Source organism: Vulpes vulpes, chromosome 13 (assembly GCF_048418805.1).
Source record: "Vulpes vulpes isolate BD-2025 chromosome 13, VulVul3, whole genome shotgun sequence".
Taxonomy (NCBI): Eukaryota; Metazoa; Chordata; class Mammalia; order Carnivora; family Canidae; genus Vulpes; species Vulpes vulpes.
In genome coordinates, this window is record NC_132792.1 from 98,494,682 (window position 1) to 98,514,951 (window position 20,270).

Genomic DNA, 20,270 nt, shown 5'->3' on the forward strand with positions numbered 1-20,270 from the left:
TTTATTCATGAGAGACACACAACAGAGAGAGAGAGGCAGAGACACAGGCAGGGGGAGAAGCAGGCTCCATGCTGGGAACCCGACATGGGACTCGATCCCCGTCTCCAGGATCAGGCTCTGGGCTGAAGGTGGCGCTAAACCGCTGAGGCTTCCGGGCTGCCCTGAAGCCAAGATTCTAGATGTCACCATTGTGACCACTGTGATACAGACCCAGTTGTAACAGGGCAGGATACAGAAGAACGGTTAAAGGAGTGTAAACAAGATGACAAAAAGAGGCCTGAATGGGATGAATACAGAAATACTTTCTTACCTGCATTTGGCTAAGATCTTCCTCAATTTATTAGAAAAAAAGAAATGGAGGTTTGTGAAGAAACCACCTTGAGTACTGTTGTTTTGGTTTCGATAAGATACATATGTATTGAACAAACTCTGTCTTTCAGGTATTATGCAAGGTACTGGTGTATGTAAAATTGCATGAAAATCCATTTCTGACGAGATCAGTTGGTAGAAGAAATTTGAGGTGGAAAAGAATTAAGATAGAGAAGATTGGGAGTAATTCATTAAGGAAGTGTATTTAGGGAGGGCACATGAGATACATGATAAGGTTTTGATCAGCTAGGAGTACATTTGAACTTAGCATAAATTCGTAGGGAGATCGGCAAAATTCTATAATCTTGTTTAGCAACACTCTGCAGTCAGGAGGAGGAATAGGAAAAATGAATGGAAGGGATTACATCAAGCTTGGCACAGTGGTCACTTAAAAAAATCGTGTTTGGTGAGAGCAACATTGAAGTGACTTGGCCATGGCACCTGGGCCAATTGTTATTATGATCATCACTAACTTTTTTCTTTTTTAGGAGGGTTCTTACCAGTTTCTGTTCTTGAGTTTGCCAGTTTCTGTTCTTGAGTCTTTAAATACATGATCTCTGGCCTAGGCACCAGTCACATGACCACCAGAGGAGAGGGTTAGCAGGTTGGAGAAGATGGATGGGCAGGGTCATTCTGGGGCTTGGTGAAGTCTCCAGAAATTTGTGTTCAGTTGCTTCAGCTTATACTGGAGGTGGATGGAATTTCAGTATGAAGAATTTAATTTTAAAGATTTGACAATTACAGAAAGAACACCTGAGACAGAGTATTGTGATTTTTCCTGAAGGTCATTACAAGTGGTTGTATCATTTAGGCTGTTTTGGAGTATTTTATTTTATTTTTTAAAAAAGCTTATTTATTTATTTATGAGAGACACACACACACACACATACACACACACAGAGTGAGAAAGGCAGAGACATAGGCAGAGGGAGAAACAGGCTCCTCACAGGAGCCCGATGTGGGACTTGATCCTGGGATCAATAATCTCATTATTTTGAATTGAGGAGATAGAGCTTCAGACACAGTAATTTGGCTGCCTGTGCTATGGTTGGGAATTGTAGCTGTCTGTGACAGGGTTTCCCTTATTAGGTGAAAAAAACCCTCAAATCCAGATTGGGTTCACCTTTCATTTGGTTAAAATTTGGTAAGAGAGCTATATGAGGAAAACAATTTGCAGTCATGCCCAGAAGATCTTAATTGGCATTTGTAATAACTAACTTTTAGACTTATGGTTAGGGGCATCCAGAAAAGGAGACACAGATTTTAGCCCACCTGGCTGGTTGCCTGTTTGTGGGTGTAGGACAATCTTCATTCAGATATCATGAAAGTCAGTGGGCCATGTAAGCAGAATCTTCTGTGACGCTGATTGTTCATGCACAGCAAAACTCACTTTCAATTACTGAAATCAATTTTTTCCAATGCCTCAAAGCGGGGACCATTCTGAGGCTTTTGAAAGCAATTTTTCATTTTATTTCTTTGCAAACTGACATATCGCTGTTTGCTTTGTAACAGAACAGCTGATTTAAAGCTCTTTGCTACTCTGGCTAGCCCTCTCTGCCTCTTCCACCCTAGATCCCGTGATCCTCTGTACTGTTCTGCACCACATGGTAGGAACTTGAGATGGCTTTCTAAATAGGGGATGTGCAGCAGAGTGATAAAAACTGAGTGAATCTATAATTTAACTGCAGAGAGTCTTTATCCAATATTGGTACTGACTTGATTGTTCTGATTCCTTTGTCATTTGGGTTGCTTGGAATATTGTAAGATTAAGCAAATGGGTTTTAAAGAATTTTCGTTTTCTACATATATAGGTCACCTATTCAAAATCTTATTTTCCCATTTAAATCATTTTCTAACTAATACGTTGTATCTAATCTCTCAACTGTAAGCAAAATATGTTTTTCCTCCTGGTGACAAATAGTAAGTTCACTGCATTTCTGGGAACAAAGCATTCATCACTGATAGCTTCTATTCATCTCCCCAGCTCCCCTGGCTGGGATATTAGCTTATAAGAAACGAGTGTGTGTGTGTGTTTGAAATAAAAAGTAAGTCCATTTTGCTGTGTGGCTAGTCTTCAAACAACAAATTGTGCCATGCAACTGATAGTCTTACAGTACTTTGGAATCCTAAATTCATTACTATTTGCAGTTCGTATTTTATAACTTTGCTGTTAATCCTGGAACTTCAGTTATAGCCTCAAATTTGAACCCTATTGAAACCACCTCCTGGAGCCCACAAACAAATATGAAAATGCTCAGAAAGGTATTTCATGGCCAGCATGGAGTAGAGTGGAAAGTTGGTGGGGAAGGGGTAGTTGAGAGGAGAGGTCCAGAAAGAGTGCCTCCCTGACCACAGGCCTCATGTAGATGATGCCTCTTCTTCCTTGTTTTTATAATATCCAGGAGATGGGCTGACTGATCAGCAATTCTCCAAAACTGTTATCCTGGTTCTCAGAGAGTGTCCCTTGAGACAAATTTCTTGAACATATTCTATGTGCGAGGCACTGTGCCTGAGACCTCATAGGTGAACTATAGTGATAGACTAATGGCTAAAAGTGGTTTTGTATTTTATTTTTATTTTTATTTTTTAAAGATTTTATTTATTTGTTTGAGAGAGAAAGTGAGTGAGAGAAGGCACAAGCTACAAGCCAGGGGAAGGGTTGCGGGGGGCGCGGAGAGGCCGACTCCCCACTGTGCAGGGAGCCTAATGTGAGACTCAATCCCAGGACTCTGGGATCAGGACCTGAGCTCAAAGCAGACACTTAACCGACTGAGCCACCTAGTTGCGCAGTTGTTTTGTGTTTTGATATTTTTTTACCATTTGGTTTTTTAAAAAAATAGGGATCCCAAAATGTTTGCATTTTCTTTTTTTTTTTTTAAGATTTTATTTATTTATTCTTGAGAGATAGAAGGAGAGACAGAGCCAAAGACACAGGCAGAGCCAGAGCCAGAGCCAGAGACACAGGCAGAGGGAGAAGCAGGCTCCATGCACCGGGAGCCCGACGTGGGATTCGATCCCGGGTCTCCAGGATCGCGCCCTGGGCCAAAGGCAGGCGCCAAACCGCTGCGCCACCCAGGGATCCCTGTTTGCATTTTCAAAAGCATTACTATCACCTGTATATACCAATTTTGTTGTTGAAAATTAGTACTGATTTTGTAATTTTATTTTGGGCTCCAGGCTTGAAAAGCTCTATTTAGGACTGTAGTACTTAGGGGATCAGGGCTCAGATTTATAGAATCACTGGAATTTAAATATCATCTACTCCTATTTCCTCACTTTCAGGAGATGAACCAGAATCCTAGAGAGATTTATTGGTAAATATAGAGTGTTGGGTTTTTATTTATTAAATTTTAAAATTCAAGTATAATTAACGTTCAGTGTTATATTAGTTATAGGTGTACAGTATAGTGATTCAACAATTCTATACATTTCTCAGTGTTCAAGATGGCTCAGTCAGTTGAGCATCTGATTCAATCTCAACTCAAGCATCGATCTCAGGATCCTAAATTCAAGCCCTGTCTTGGGCTCCATGCTGTGTAGGGAGACTACTTAAAAAAAAAAAAAAGAAGTGTCCTCTTAATTTCCTTCATATGTTTCCCCCATTCCATCTCCCATCTTGTTTCTGGCAAGCACCGTTTTGTTTTGTATTTAAAAGTTTGGTTTTTTTTTTTCTCTTTTTCTTTGTTCATTTATTTTGTCTTTTCTTTTTTAAAAATTATTTATTTACTCATGAGAGACAGAGAGAGAGGCAGAGACACAGGCAGAGAGAGAAGCAGGCTCCCTGTGAGGAGCCTGATGCAGGACTTGATCTCAGGACCCCGGGACCATGCCCTGAGCCAAAGGCAGACACTCAGTCACTGAGCTACCCACGTGTCCTATTTATTTTGTCTTCAAATTCCATATATGAGTGAAATCAAATGGAACTCATCAGTTAGAGACTTGTACTTTTTTTTTTTTTAAGATTTATTTATTGATTGATGAGAGACAGAGAGAGAGAGGGAGAGGGAGAGAGAGAGGAGAAAGAGAGAGAGAGAGAGAGAGAGAGAGGCACAGAGACACAGGCAGAGGGAGAAGCAGGCCCCATGTAGGGAGCCTGACGTGGGACTGGAGCCAGTGAGGATCACGCTCCGGACTGAAGGCCGCGCTAAACCGCTGAGCCACCTGGGCTGCCCGAGACTTGTACTTTTAATTATAGTCTTATATAAGAATTTTTCATAAAAAATTAATTTGGGCTTTGTTATGATATAAGTATCTTATACTTACAGTATGGAGTTTGAGGATGGTTTATTAGATCAAAAGATTGCATAGCACCTTATATATTGCAAAAAGCTTATTTCTTCCTGTTTTTTTCCTGCTTTGCTTCCATGTGCTACTTTTAGCTCCACTTCAGATGGGATCTTTAGTCACCTACCTGAGCTTGAATTTGCTCTATTTGTTCCTCCAACATCCTTGGAGCTGTTAGATAAGTTTTTGTCTTAAGCCAAGATCATTAAATAAGTATCTACTGAGCTTAGTCTGTGAACCACAAAAGAAAAACCAGACATGATTCCTACTCATGAGATGAGATGAATCCAGGTGAGACAGTGAATAATACATCTTTCAAATTATTATTATACGATGGCATAATGAAAGCCAGGTTAACTATTATGGATAATAAATAAGAAGGACATATTTGAGTTGCTTCTATCTGAGATCAGAATTTGGTTTGTGTTGATTGAACACATGGCGATTGCTTTCTTGGTTTACCCATTTGGACTAATCCTGTTGAGAAATGAAGATTGAAAAGATTAGTGACTTCATTTTATGCTGATACTCTGAAAGAGAGACCATAGGTTATGTGGCATAATAAAAATTGTGGATAGACATTTTTAAGACCAATTAGAATGGCTGCATTAGAGAATCCAAGAAAATGTCATTATCTTTACAACATACAAGTGATCTTTGTGGGGATGTGTGCCTAGTTATGGCAAGAGCTGCCTACTAAGCTGTGGTGGTTCATGGACAGGGTTAAGGAGAAGAGTGTATGTTAGGAAGCTAAGTCACATTTGAAGAAGACGTGTGTCAAGGTAGGGTTCTGAGGTTTATTGGTTATAATCCCAAATTTGGGATGAAAAAGTTACTCTTCTGTTCAGTGTTCAAGTTGGGGGTTTGCCCTGTAAGAAAGCGTCAACTGCTGACTTTACTTGAATGTCCTTGGAAAGAGAAGAACTTAAACCAGCCATGAAGAGGAGAAGAATGCCAGGTTTTCTGGAAACATTGCCAAAGCCCAACAATTTCTCAGGATTCTCAGAGGTGCCAGAGGAGAAGTGTTTGCATTTCAATGGAAAAAGTTCTGAAAGCTCTGGAAACTATTCCCAGTTTTACTTTTTCATTAAAGGCAAAAACCATTGCTGTGAATAAGGGACAGAAGACTTGCTAGGGCTTTGTTAAGAGTTAAGAAAAGGGACCTCTGGGAAATTTTAATTGTTCAATTCTTTGCCACAATGCTGAGACAAAGGAGATGGAGTCATAATGGCAAATAGAAAAGAAAAGTACTGTTCGCTTTCATACAAAAGTACCCAATGTCTGGAGCCCAAAGTCTGGAACCACTTTTCACTAGCCTGGCTCTGAAATAAAGACAGAACTTTCTAGGTTTAAAGAGATGTAGTAGCAACAGCATTGCAGTAACATAATGATGCCCCTCATAAGTGCATAGTCATCATAAGCATTTAATCTCTCAGACACTGCAGATACCCGGTTAGGTAGCTGGGAGATTACAGTACTCATGAAAGACGATCTTCTAGAAAAAGAATAATACTATTTCCAGTTGCAGTTTGGAAGGATTTTAAGTAGATTTATAGTAACAGTCAAAAGTAGAAAAACAGTGTAGTAGCAATCCAAATGATTTTAGGTCTAATGCTACTACAGCAAGATTGAAGGCAGCACTTCAATAGAAATATAATGCAAGCCACATGGATGATTAAAATTTTGTAGTAGCTACATTAAAAAAGTAAAAGCAAACAGGTGAACTTAATTTTAATACTATATTTTATTTACTCTGATATACGTAAAATATGATCACTTCACTTTGAAATTGATATAAAAATTAGTAATAAAGCACTTCACAATTTTTTCTTACCAAGTATTTGAATTTTGTAAGTATTCCATACTTACAGGCTCTCCATTTGGATGGTAAATTTTCATTAAAAAATACTTGATTGGTCTTCAGAGGTCATAAAACTTATGGTTGAAAGAGTGGATTCACAAATATACTGTAATAACATCTGAGAACTGAATGGAGTGACAGTTTTTAATTTTAAACTAATTAAAATTAAATAAAATTGAAAATTCAATTTCTTAGTTTTACTTGCTCCATTTCAGGTACTCAATTGGCAACATGTGGCTAAGTGCCTACTGTATTAACCAGGACAGCTCTAAAATGTTGTTAAACGTTTCTTTTTGTTTTTTATTATGCTGCAGTGGTTTTGTTTGTTTCAATATTAGTGAGTTTTTGGAAGTGGCCAATTTTACCTTTTTTATGTAGAGATTATAGCTTTTTAATGTAGAGATATTTGGGGCAATACTAATGTTTGAGCTTTCTCCATTTAAGACTGTGCACATATCTTGGTCGAATTTTTCAAAACCCTGAGCAAGCTTGACCTGTGGGGTACAAGGAGCCACTTGGTGGTGGTGGGGCAGATGGGTGGATGAGAGGAGGTCAGGAGGAGGGGCATTTTCTTCCACGTTCAGAAATGTGAACATTATCTTTCAAGTCATATGACCACATATTTTCTGATTATTAAACTAATGATTCTTTACTATAAAAAATTAATGGTATTCAGATTAGCCTGAAAAGATAATAGAAACCATCCATAATTCTACCCAGAAATAACTACTGGTAACACTGAATATGGTTCTCTTTTGTCATACAAATTTACTCAAACAATGACTGCTTTCTAGGGGATTCTATGGCTCCTTAGGAGGTCCAATCCTAAAGCCTGACAGGGAAAGTTTGCTCAATAATGAACAATATCTCAATCTTAAAAGGACTGACTGGCTTTCAAAAAGTCTCCTCTTACAGTTTCAAAATTCAATCTTTGCAGAGTTGAAGTTCCTATCAAGGCTAGTTTAAATAGCTCCTTTCCGTTGAACTAGACTCTGGATTTCAGTGCTCCGTCTTCCAGATTTCTGCTCCTTCCCCTCCTTTTCTCCAAGGTGACAAGTGAGTGTATATAAAGCAAGTTACATGCCGTTCCAGCAAGGCACCTGAACTCTGCAACAGAAGGACTACTCTGATCTGCTCCTAACTGGTGTGTGCAAGAGTCCTCTCCCTGCGGTCTCTTGAGATGTACTGGTACACACTGCTGAAGCCCCTGGTCCTTGCCACTTAAGTCTGTATCTCTTAATGGTCTCTTCGTCTCAAACCTTGCAGGCCTTGCATACCCCCAGCACCTTTGTGGCCTCTCAATGGGCTCATGGAAACCTCTGGATTTCCTCCAGGCACTGCTGCAGGGAACCAGATGTGCTCCCCCAGACTCACCTAAGTACCTACCTTCCAGTGTTGCCTGACCCCAGAGTCACTCATGCCTTCTTGGAAAATTGCTACAAGGAGGGCATTGCCAGGAGCCCTATGGCCTCCTCTTGGTTTGCCCAGGTCACCATATCACAGTCTTCTCCAGACATTTCCGGGTCCAGGTGACTTACTTCTAGCTTCTTTTACCTCTATCTCCTCTTGTCTTACCCTTGGGCAAGAAAGGGTAGGCATAATTTCTCTATGTCACGAATTCTCAGAATGTAACTCACAGATCTCTGGAGTCCCTGAGACATTTTCAGGGGGTCCATTAGATCAAAACAACTTTCATAAGAATATTGAGAAATTATTTCCCCTTTTCATTCTGACACTTGCACTGAAGATGCAAAAGCAATATAGGTAAAACTGTTGGCTCCTTAGCACTGATCAAGACAGGAGCTCTGAATTCTATTAATAGTCATTGTATTGGTGACACTATACAGTAAACACACACACTCTCACACACACTTGAAGAGAAAGAGAAAAACTTCAAACAAAAATAACATGCTAATTTCATATAAGAAAGTCTTTGATAAAGCAAAAAAACAATGAATCTCAACTCGATACTTTGTGTGGCTAACTAGGAAGTACAAATAAAGTACTTCTGATTTATACTGAAATATGACAGTTGTTTTGAAGAAAAGCACGTATGCAATTATTTGATTGTGAACTGAATTAGCAGTTTTTCCCATGGAACACCATTTTTTTTTACTTGAAAGAACAACTGGTAAACTATGATACTGTGATAAGGTGTAACAAACAGACAACTGTGATTAGTCAGACTTTGAATTTTTGGTGGACATTTTCTCAAAAACAAATGAGGTAAGACTACTATTTCATTACATTGAAAGTATTTGTTGCCAGTAATAATATTTGAGTTTTTAACCAAAAAGTAGAAGTTTGGAAAATTTGTATCAACCACCGTGAGCTTGACAGTTTCCCAATATTTACAGGTTTTTCTGAATAAGATTTGCGATGATGGTAACTGATGTAATTTTTGACATTATATAATAAAATATATCAACATTTGGAAAATCTATGTAAGTCCGTGAACTAATAATCACCAAAAGATCAATACATGATGTTTAAAATAATACATGGGCAAAAGATACATTCAGAATTCAAAATAAATAAATGGACTCTAATGTAACAGTATGGATGAATGTTCATTTATATGGTTTCAGATTCCATATTGCAGGTAACATTTAAGAAAATATTAATTGTCAAGTTTTGGCATAGTATCAGAGAAGAATACCTATAACTACCTAAAAAGACTATTAAAATACTTCTTCTTTTTCCAACTCCATATCTGTATGAGGCTGGATTTTTTTTCCCTGTACTTTAAACCAAAATAATATGTCACAAGAGATTGTATGGAGAAGTGTATATAATGTATATAAGAATCCAGTTGCCTTCCATTAGGCCAAACAGTAAATAGATTTGGAAAAATACAAATAATGCCACTCTTCTTGCTTATTCTTTTAGGGTTAGAAGATAGATTTTTCATAAAAATATGTGTTCTGTGTGGTAGGTTTATTACTATCTTAGGTGCATTAATAAATACTTTAAAAATTTCTCAGTTTTAATTTCTAATATGGTATCTTACTTTGGGTCACTGTAACAGAATTATCATAGGGTGAAAAGCTTAAACAACAGCATTTATTTCTCATAGTTCTGGAGAAGATCCAAGATCAAAGTGGCAGTAGATTCTAGTAAGTCTGGGGAGGGCTCTCGTCCTGGTGCATAGGTGGCCATCTTCTTGATGTATCCTTACATGGCAGAGAAGTAGTTCTCATGTCTTTTCCCATTTTTACAAGAGCATTAAACCCTTCATGAGAACCCTCCCTTCATGACCTAATCTAACTACCTTCCAAAGGCCCCACTTCCAAATATCACACTGGGGATTAGGATTTGAGCATATGGATTTTGGGGGTCTCATTCAGTCTGTGGCATATAGTAACTATCAATAAATATAATTCACATAAGTAAATGTTTATCAGTAGTTAAAATAGTAGAAATTATTAGGGTCCTAAATAATTTCAAAGAGTTGTGAAGAGGTCAGACCTGGCCCCAACCAGGTAGCTGAAGCCTCAAGCTAACTACGACAGATCACGGTACAAAAATGCAAGAAAAAAAATCTTACTGTGTTTCCAAATGTTATTCCAGTAATACACATATTATAAAGCATACAATATTTAAAAACTGAAATCCTCCTGAGTATATTTATGTATAATTTGATTTGTCCCCCCCAGTTGTCATGAGCATAATCTCTCTGGAAATATTCCTCTGAAGTGTGATTTGTGGAGGTTGTATTTACTGTGTCTCCTGCCATCAGCAAGGTTTAGTCAGAGGAATGATATTTATGTTCTAAGAAGGTAACTCATATGATGATACTGAGGTTGCTCATGGGGAGATATAAGAAATCCAGGAGTCTCAGTGAAGTAGACGTGGGGGCTCCAGAGATCAAGCACTGAGTTAGGGATTGTGTTGGGGAGGGAGTGGTTGTACATGTGGGTGAACCACTGAATGGGAGGGGGTGGTGGTGGTGGTGGTGGGGTGGGGACAAGACAGCGATAGGACCTCTCGTGCTTTTCTAGCATATGGATAGAAAGACCTTTATTAAAGCTATGTAGTAAAACTAAATATAAATAAATAAATAAATAAATAAATAAATAAATAAATAAAAAAATAAAAATAAAGCTATGTAGTAACATTCAGTAGGTGATGGTGCATCTTCATTCTTTTTTTTTATTTTGAAATAGTCAGCATTTTAATAACTGCTTCCATAAAATGTTGGGTCTACATTTAAATGCCTTCATCTGGGGGCACCGGGGTGGCTCAGTGGTTGAGCGTCTGCCTTCTGCTCAGGTCATGATCCCTGGGTACTGGGATTGAGTCCTGGATTGGGCTTCTGGTGGAGAGCCTGCTTCTCCCTCTTCCTCTGTCTCTGCCTCTCTCTCTGTGTCTCTCATGAATAAATAAATAAAAATCTTTTAAAAAAATAAATTAAAAAAATGCCTTCATTTGTATTTACACATGATTTCTTTCCACAAAGGATTTGAGGGTAACTAAGCCATGAGCATTATAAAAATACTACTACTATTACTACTAATGCAGTAGGTAACCAGATTTGGCAACTCAGATTTACTCTGAATTTTAAAATCTTATAGTATTATCCAGGAAAATTAAAAAACACGTCACAAAAGATTGAATTTTCTTTTGTCATTTTCGATGTAAAGATGATTGCAGTTATTTCATGTTCATAGTACCAAAATTTATAATCTTAATCATTTTTTATAAACATTTTATAAAATCTGTACCTGCTAGAAATGTCAGGAATAGATAGCTCAGGATAGGTGTTTCAGTGATTTACAAAAAACATTTTCAAAATTTTTCTCAATGATAATACTTCCATGATTTAAAATTAATTTTAACTTAAAAATTATTTGCCAGAAAAATAACCTCAGACTTTAAAATATTTAAAAATGTGTTTTTAGCTAGTAGGAGTATAATTATTTTATATGTAAGATGATCTAATGATCATTGATAACAATCTTTAGTTTTACTAAAAAAGTCATAGTCAAGAAATCTTAAAAGAAAGAAAAAATGCCTAAGAAAACTTAGGCATTACTGTTCATTCATTCATTCATTCATTCATTCATTCATTCTTCAAGTGTTTAATGATTCCCAAGTTATATTTCAGACTCTGGGCTAAATATTTATTATATAAAAATTATAATGTCTTTCTTTAAGGAAGGACAATGAAAGGATATGGAAATCAAACAAAATGAAACAACTAGTAAGGAATGCTATAAATACTAAAACACAGGTATTTTGGTTTCCTTGGTATTTAGGATTATTCCAATCAAACTGGGATTTGATAGAAGTAGAAATCATAGTTCTCACTTTAATGGAGATTATTATGGAGGTAAACTGAATTACTGTTCACTGGTATCTGGTACCTTTTTTATGCTTCCCCAACCCCTCGTCTTGTGGAACTAAGACTTGCAGTGATAACTTATTGTGGTTTTCTTTAACGTATCTCTGATAACTAGTGGTGGTAAGTACTTTTTGGCGATTTATAATTGGTTGTCTTTGTGTTATTAATAAAGAAAAGATAGAGCTATTAATAAAGTAAGAGTCCTTTATCTATCTTGAATACCAATCATTGATTAGATAGATATTCTGTAAGTATTTTCTTCTAATTCCTGGCTTGCCTATTTATTTTCTTATCAGTGTCTGTAGATGAGAAGAATTAAAATGAAATGTACTATATCTTCTTTCTTTTGTGGCTATTTACTTTCTATTAAATCTAAGAAAATTTTGCCTGTGCTCAAGTCAGAAAGACATTCTCCTATACTTCCATTAAGTGTTTTATGGTTTTAGCTTTTATGTCTAAGTTTATGATCCATCTCAAATTAATTTTTGTATGTAATTTGAGGTAGAAGCCAAGGTTTATTTCTTTCCATGTGGATATCTAGTTCCCCTAGCAAAATCTGTTGAAAAGATTTTTCCTATTGGATTGTTCTGTTGAATTTGTTTATAATCAAAAGATCATATAGGAGTGGAACTATTTCATTGTGTTTCATTGATTTATCAAATCTTATGCCACTACTTCATTACCTTGATTCTAAGTCTTCAAATCAGAGAGTATATTTCCTTTCACTTTATTCTTTTGGATAGTTTAGGTCTTTTGCATTTTCATACAAATTTAAGAAACCAGGGTGCCTGGGTGTCTCCGTCGGTTAAGTGGCCTACTTGATTTCAGCTCAGGTCATGATCTCAGGGTCATGGGACTGAGCCCTGTGTCAGTTCGCATGCTCGATGGGAAGCCTGCTTCAGGATTATCTCTTTCCTTCTTCCTCTGTCCCTCCCCCTGCTCATGCATGCTCTCTCTCCCTCCCTCCCGCTAAAATAAGAATAAAGAAAAATTTAAAAACCTTAAGAAACACCTTTTAAATTTTTACAGCAAACTCAGTGGGATTTTGAGTTGGATTGGGTTGCATCTATATGGGGAGAATGACTTATTTATTATATTGAGCCCTCCAATTTATAATCCTATATATAAGGTTTTATTTATTTTTTCAGCCAAATATTGCAGTTCTCAGTGTGAAATTTTTGCATTTTGTGAAATTTATTTTTTTAGAGTTTCAGGGTTTGACATTATTATAAATGGAATTTTTAAAATTTCATTTTTCTAGCTGTTTGCTAATATTAAAACATGCAATTGATTTTTATATCCATTTATATATTGCAGGGTTAAATTTACATACTAATTCTAGTAGTTGTTTTGCAAATACTTTGGGGTTTTCCACATATACTATCATGTCATATGCAAAAATAAACAGTTTTTATTCTTTCTTTATAATATTTAAGCTTTTTATTTCTTTTTCTTGTCGTATTGCAATAGTTAAGAACTCCTGTATAATGTTGAATAGAAGTGATAAGAATTAACATTTTTACCTATTCTCCATCTTGGAGAAAAGTATTTATCAGTTTCTGATAATTAGCTTCAGTTTCTAGTTTTCTGAGAATTAATAAAGAATAATATGTGTTGAATTTTATCAAATCTATTTTCTGCATCCACTGAAATGATCATATAGTTTATCCCTTTTATTTTATTAATATTATGAATTACACTAATTGAATTTGAATGTTAAACCAACACATTACATCCCCTGGTTAAAACTTACTTGTTCATCAGTAGTATCCATTTTGTATAATATTAGAGTCAGACTTGCTAATCTCATAAAACAAACTGAAATGCATTCCTCCTCCTCTATTTTCTAAAAGATTTTATATAAGAGTGAAAATTATTCTTTCCTTCAATGCTAATTGAATCTACCAGTAAAACCATTTAGGCCCTAAATTTCCTTTGCAGAGAAATTTTTTTTTTAAATAATAAACTCTATTTCTTCAATAAATATAGGATTAAATTTTCTATTTCATCTTATATCAATTTAAGTAAGTTATATTTTTAAAGGAATTTGTCTATTTTTTCTAAGTTGTCACAGTTTTCTGGCATAAAGTTGTTCATAATATTCTCCTATCATCCCTAATTTATTCTGATAGGATCTTTTATTCCTGATGATGGTAATTTGTGCTTTCTCTCCTTTTATTGATCAACCTAGCAAAAGATTTGTCAATTTTGTTGATCTTTGAATAAGAACAAAGTTTTGACTTTCTCTATTATTTGTCTTCCATTTTATTGGTTTCTACTCTTGTCTTTATAATTTCTTTCCTTCAACTTTTGGATTTACTTTGCTCTTTTTCTAGCTTTTTAAGTGGGATTTTGTGTCATCAACTTCAGACATTTTTTATTTTCTGATAAAATCTTTTAAGGAGGAATTGAATCATTGCCTTTATTGCATCCCACAAACTTGGATATATTGCATTTTTATTATCTTTGAGTATGCAATATGTTCACATTTCTTTTTTTTAAAGATTTATTTATTTATTCATTCATGATAGACACACACACACAGAGAGAGAGAGAGAGAGAGAGAGAGAGAGAGGCAGAGACACAGGAAGAGGGAGAAGTAGGCTCCATGCCGGGTGCCCCACTCGGGACTAGATTCCGGGACTCCAGGATCCTGCCCTGGCACAAAGGCAGGCGCTAAACCACTGAGCCACCCAGGGATCCCCTCCCATTTCTTTTTAAATTTCTTCTTTGACACATGGATTATTTAGAAGTATGTTGATTAATTTCTAAATATATGGAGTTTTCTTAGATATCTTATTGTTACTGAATTCCAATTTATTTTCTGTGTGGTCAGGAAATATACTCTAGTTTTAATCTTTTAAAATTTATTGAAACTTGTTTTATAGTTTAGTATATGCTTTATTTGTGTAACAGTTTTTATGTCTATGTTTATGAGAAATATTGATCTATAGCTTTTCTTCCTTCTGATGTTTTTATCTGCTTTTGGTAATACTACCTCATAGAATGAGTTTGGAAGCTTTCCTTCTGCTTTCTGGAAGAGGTCATGGAAAATTGTATCATTTCTTCCTTAAATCTTTCATCAAATTCACCAGCAAAATCATCTGAGTCTGATGCTTTCTTTTTGAAGGATTATTAATTGCTGATTCAATTTCTTTAATAGATATGGGGCTATTCAGGTATTTATTTCTCCTTGTGTGAATTTTGGGAGTTTGTGTCTTTCAAGAAAAATTGGTCCAGTTCATCTGAGTTATCAAGTTTTGAGGCACAGAGTTGTTTGTGGTATTTTCTTTTATTATCCTTTTAGCATCTGTGGGATTAGTAGTAATGGTCGTACCTTCATTTATGATAGCAGTAATTTAAAATTAGCAATCTAAATATAGGTCATATCTTGCTTACTGCAAATTTTCTGGCTTTAGCATTACTTCTTCTTTTTTTTTTTTAACTCTATAAAAAGTTTATAAGCCAATCAAAGCTAACCTTCCCAATTTGTCTTTTGAATCCCTCATCCTCTGCCTCTTCATGAACTTTCCTTCATTAATCCTTTTTCCTCCTATGTCTTCAACCTCTTCTTTTTGCTGATTGTATCTTCTTACCTATATACACACTTGTCTCTCTCACCCTAAAATAAAACCAAACCCTGTAGCTACCATCCTATACTTCCCCTTTTATATCTGAAATTCTCAAAAGAGTGGTCTCTATTATCTGTCTACATTCTTTATCCTTTATTTCACTCTGAGGAGCATGAGCTCAGTCTGATTCTCACAGGTCACACACTCAGGTATGTACAAGTTACACTTTCTTTGGTTTCCTGTAACAAAATGTAACTGCTTATTTGCTGATTCTGAGTAAATGGTCATTCTGGGCTTTCTTGGTATCCCATAGGCAATATCTGCCTATTTAGGGTTCACCCATTCCTATCTTTCTTTCCAAGGTGACCTTTAAGTTCTGGGCAGCAGAAATAGCATCATAGTCTCTGGAAGGAAGTGCCTGCTTCAGGGACTTCCTCTGGCTGGTGTTGCCACCTCTGAGTCCTTTACAGCTGCACCATTTCTGGTTGTTGATACCTGTCATTAAGGCATCTTCTGAGATAAATACTATTACATCATGTGTTTGTGTGTTTTGGCCCACATGCTGGGAGTTGCCCTCATCCCTTTGGACCCCTTTAGGTCAGTGGCCTGCTCATTGCCTTTCCTTGTTCCTCTGGGCAACAGAGGGCACAGGGGACTGTGACAGCTTTTGCACTGTTCCCTAGAGATTGGGGAGCTGTCCCAGGTTCTCTTTCCCAATCCGCCTGCTCCTCTATCATTTTAGCTCTTTTCGTAACTCCAGCAATTTCCTAATAATTATTTAAGAAAGTATATAGATAAAAGGGGATATTGTTGCTATTAGAATTGTTTGCCTTCTTCTTCTTCTTCTTCTTCTTCTTCTTCTTCTTCTTCTTCTTCTTCCTTCTTCTTCTTCTTTTTTTTGTTTGCCAACTTCTTTATGGAGCTAGCATGAGATTAAATCATTTGGATTGCTCTTTGATAAAAGACATCCCCTGTGATTGATTGCAGAATATCAGAAAGGAATGTTTTCTTATAATCATAACTTTAATTTCTCTAGAATAAAGTAAACCATGAGTGGTAAGAGTCACTTATTTTAAGGTTTCATTTTTTGCAAAGCCTCTTATTATTTGGCCTTAAAAAAATATTTTAGAGCTGAGAGGAAATTTAGGGATAACTAAATCTCCTGCTTTTCCATAGAAGAAAACTGAGGTCCAATGGAGGAAATGACTTGCCCTAAATTAGACAGAGGTTAGATTTGGCTAGGTCCCCCATTTCCCAGTCTGGAGCTCTTTCTAATTCATTGTGATCCCCTCTCTCTACATGAAAATGCTAAATAAATCTTGTTGGAGCTCTGCTTTGAACTTGTCCTTCTCCTTTTAAAAATTCCCAGTGCCTTTCCATGGACTCCTAAATAAAGCACCAACTCCAAACCCAATTCCCTAGTCCATCCCCTCAACCTACCTTTCTTTTCCCCTAGATCCCAGTCACACATCAGCTAATCTGGAAAATTTTCTGTTATCAGAAACTACTCTGTGCTTTCTTTTGAATGCATCATTGCTTATACTGTTTGCTCTTTGCCTTGAAAGATCTTTCCCTGTTTCTCCACTGTAGTAGGAACTCAGTTCAAGCTTTAAAATTCAGCTTGAATACCACTCCTTTAATATATTATTCCTGAGTTTCTCCACTCATGGATGTGATTTCTCATTCTTTCAAATTATCATAAAAAGTTCTTTAATGTTATTGCATTAAATTTATCATAGTCTGAGTTTTAAAAAATTTGCATTTTCTTTTCTGAATTATATGATCTTTGGTACAGAATCTTATTCATATGCCTATCTCCTACAGAGTTTGCATGTGCAAAGAGGGAGCTAAATAAATATTTTAAAATTAAATTAAATATAATGGGAAAATATAAAAAATAAATCACAGAGTAGAATGATATAAATTACACTTAAGAGAATTTAGTAGGTTTATTTTCTCTGAGTTTGTGCCACTAATTATTCAGAAAAAAAAGTTGATTCACTTATTGAAAGAGTATCTTGAATTCAATTTTAGCTTGCAATTTTAGGGAGTATGAAAAGGCTTTCAAATATTCTTATGAAAAAATGAAAGACTATTGCTATATTTTTAAGAATTATTTTAGTTTGGTCTGACTTATAGGTAAAAGAATGCACTAGACATCTAGACTTGCCTCTGTTAGCTTCTCTAAATTCTGAGCCAAATGTAGATGTAGCTCCTTGGTGAAGGTCATCAGCTTCTCATGAGATCACTTGCATCAGCAAAGTTGAAGACTTGGAGGCCATGAGAGATAGGTTACACTTTGTCCTTATCTCCTCCATTTCATGTCTATCTTTCCTTCTCCACTTCTTACTTTGCTTGCTTCAGGACCACTCCAGACACAGGAGCAACAGCCATACATAGACTGTTTAACCAGCTCCCAAGTGGTATCAGGTCAAATCTCTATAATAAATCTCTTGTTGTGTTGTATATCACTTCTAATGGTCTGCTGTATCTGAATGTTACAAAATTTGGTACTGAGAAACAAAAACAGAACCTTCAGGATGGGTTCTCTAAATTATCCAGAATTGGTTCTTTTAATCAATTAGATTTAAAAGCATTAATTGAACTGTTTACAATCATAAGAGGAACACTGGTAGTTCATCACATCCAGTGGCAAACATTTAATTAAGTTTTCATCTGTAATAAAGTGCTCATAGACGGTATGGCTTAAGGTGATCAAGTATTTGCTACCATATTAGTGGAATTAAGGAGTATAATAAGATTGGTTAGTTGCTTCTAAGTATGCTGGAGAGCTTGGGAAAGAAAATGATAAACTCAGCTTTAGATTTTCAGTATAAGATTTACATAAGGGACCTGAAAGTCTTTATGAGTGCCCCCCATCCTCCAAACCCTTATATTCTATAGCTGCCAGGGTAAGATTTCTGAAATCAAACCCAAATTCTAATCCTATAGGTAGCTGGGTTATAATATAAAATGAATTCTCCATTTCACTGCATCTCCTAGGTTAAATATTGATTGTAAAAGAGAGGGATTCTAAATGTTGGAATGGAGAAATATGGCCATCGTAGGCCATCGTAGCCAGGGGATTTTGAATCCTGTAGTCCTGCTGACACTACTCTGCCAGTACATACAGACCTTATATTCCTACCTGAGAATTTTTTTTTTTTCAGTTGGGGACATTTGGGTGATATGTATGGGAATGGACCATAGGGTGTTGGATCAGGGTGAAAGGAATATAAAGTTAGATGCAGTTGAAAAAGTCAATAGTTGATGGCTGGAAGTGGTAATGAGAAGATCACTACTTTTTTCTATAATGGGAGTGATCCTATGTAATCAGTCATCAAGTGGTTGATGAGGCTAGTCACTGATATGGTGTTGTAATAGCCTCAGGAGTCAGTTGGGAATAGAGGAGGATAGTGCTTTCTACTCTTGGCAGGTTTGGTATTCAGTGGCTCTAGCTAGATTTGCTGTAGTGGATAGATGTACATGTTTCTGAGACCATATGTAGCACATAACCTGCATTTCTGCCACCATGGTCACTTTTTTCGTAAGCCTATTGAGCCCTTTGTTCATAAACCAGGCTAGCAGCTCCTGCTGCCCGCATCAGATTTTCACCTTCCACTTATCTGATTTGTGACCTATAGGTCATCTGCATCAAGGAAGATGGGGACCTCCAGGTGCCAAGAGACTGACAGGTACACATTTGTCCTGGGTTACATCTCACCCTACTGGGTTCCAGTTTGTCCTGCTCTCACCTACTGCACATGCAGTTCTCTTCCCAAATGCTTGCCCTGTCTAACACTGTACACATAAATATCAGCCACCCATAAACTCTTTAACAGTTTCACACAATTGTATAAAGTGAAGTTTTTATTATTTAAAAACCCCTCTTTCTATTCCACTCTTAGTGGTTCTTCTTTTATGATCAAATTCTAACTGGTAAAGTCTAGGGGATCTGTTCTAGGGAGCAAGAATGAGAGATAATTGAAGCAGAGAAGAAGAGTGAGCAGATTTAATTCATTACCTAGCTGGCTGTCATCAAGGGTGATTAATAGACTGGTTCTAAGGGACTGTCACAGCCTCTGAAAAACAAAAACAAAGACAGAAACAAAAACAAAACCCAGCATCTCAAGAAAGAGAATAATTTATTTGCCAGTTCTTATTTTTCATTGGTCAGAAGTTCACCGAATGCTGTGTTAAAGTTCCCATAAGGTGTTAATAAGGAAATCCTGGGGAAAGACACAAGAGACCCTGAGTGTATGCATAGGGTAAGGTGCTGTCAGCATGAGCCTATGTGAAGTTAGAGCCCATACAAAGCTGTTCACTTCTGTAGCAGCTGAAATAGAAGGTGGGTAAGGCTGAGAAAGTCTGAAGCAATGTCTGTGAGCTTTCTGATACTGCTCACCCCTTGTGCCCCTCAGATCACCTTCTGCCTACCATTATTATATCTTCCCACACTATAATATGAGCCCCCACTTTTTAAAAAAGATTTTATTTATTTATTCATGAGACACACACACACACACACACACACACACACACACACACACAGAGGCAGAGACACAGGCAGAGGGAGAAGCAGGCTCCATGCAGGGAGCCCGATGTGGGACTCGATCCCTGGTCTTCAGGATCATGCCCCTGGCTGAAGGTGGCGCTAAACCACTGAGCCACCCGGGGTGCCCTGAGCCTCCACTTTTGTGAAAACAGGTTACCCTCACTTTCTTTCCAAGTGGGAAATTATAAATTCAATCGATCGGAGTTTTCCTTCAAAACCAAAATTTCTAAAAGAAAAAAAATAAGAAGTTTCCCTTTTGCTGCAGCTTCTCTCAAGATCATAATA

The 20,270-nt window shown here is 36.7% G+C and overlaps 1 long non-coding RNA gene across 1 annotated transcript in view; it reads left to right on the forward strand.

The window, feature by feature from the left end:
* The window catches only part of LOC112925708 (uncharacterized), a 44,984-nt gene that overhangs the window by 16,466 nt on the left and 8,248 nt on the right, over nucleotides 1-20,270 (forward strand). The window contains exon 2 of the long non-coding RNA XR_011996212.1: nucleotides 19,075-19,125. This is a non-coding gene — a long non-coding RNA (uncharacterized lncRNA). The remainder of the gene's footprint in view (nucleotides 1-19,074; nucleotides 19,126-20,270) is intronic.